Source organism: Scaptodrosophila lebanonensis, unplaced genomic scaffold (genome assembly GCF_003285725.1).
Source record: "Scaptodrosophila lebanonensis strain 11010-0011.00,11010-0021.00 unplaced genomic scaffold, SlebRS2 tig00000563-arrow-arrow-pilon, whole genome shotgun sequence".
NCBI lineage: Eukaryota > Metazoa > Arthropoda > Insecta > Diptera > Drosophilidae > Scaptodrosophila > Scaptodrosophila lebanonensis.
The window spans coordinates 75,996-77,237 of record NW_022060704.1 but is presented as its reverse complement, the minus strand read 5'-3'; positions in this window follow the sequence as shown (position 1 = coordinate 77,237).

Below are 1,242 nucleotides of genomic sequence, written 5' to 3'. Positions count from 1 at the left end.
GCAAGATGGGCGCTATTTTTGCAGGAGTTCAACTACGAAATAGAGCATAGGTCAGGCAGTCAAATGATGCACGTAGATGCTCTCAGTCGGCTGTCGTGTCTTTTAATTGAGGATTCTACAATATATAGAGGCCCAGGATAAAGACAATTGTATTGAGGAACTCTGACGTGTATGAAGACTTTTTTGTACGGAACGACATCTTATACAAAGATGCAAACAACGAATTGTTGGTTGTGCCAGAAGTAATGCAGGATGAAATTATAAGCATCGCACACAGAGAAGGTCATTTCGGTGTTAAAAAGACTAGAGATATTCTTGAGAAAGCATACTATATACATGGGATCCAGCCAAAAATTGAAAAAACAGTAAACAGTTGTGTGGAATGTTTGATCGCAGAAGCTAAACGTGGTAAAAAAGAGGGTTTGCTAATGCCAATAGACAAAGCCCAAGAGCCACTAGGAACCTTTCATATTGATCATGTTGGTCCTCTTACGGACACGAAAAAAAAAATATAATCACATAATGGCAGTTATTGATGGTTTCTCAAAATTTGTGCGGCTTTACCCTACAAAATCAACAGGGACAGAGGAAGTTCTTGATAGGCTGAGAAAACAAGCATCGGTATTCGGGAATCCCAGGCGAATTGTTGCAGACAGTGGGTCCGCATTTACTTCAAACGCGTTTTCTGAATATTGCCTTGACGAGGGAATTCAACTTTTACATATAGCAACCGGTATGCCACGAGGAAACGGTCAAGTGGAACGTGTACACAAAATCGTCATACCCATGTTAAACAAATTATGTCAGAACAATCCAGCAAATTGGTATACACAGGTGGATAAGGTGCAGCAAATATTAAATAATACAGCACCACGAAGCACAAAATATACCCCGTTTAAAATACTCATTGGAGTTGATATGAAAACAAAAGATAAAGATATTAGAACATTGCTTGAGGACATAGATATTGAAGAGCTTCAGGAAGATCGTGAAGAAATAAGAAAAATAGCACAAGGAAATATCGAACAGATCCAGAAAGAAAATAAGAAAAGTTTTAATAAGAAAAGAACAGTCGAAACAGTTTATAATATTGGTGATTTAATAGCCATCAAAAGGACACAGTACGGAACGAACATGAAATTACGCCCTAAATTTTTTGGACCTTATAAAGTTGTGAAGAAAATGAATCATGGAAGATATGAGGTACAGAAGTAGGCAAACAGGAAGGACAAAATTGTACTA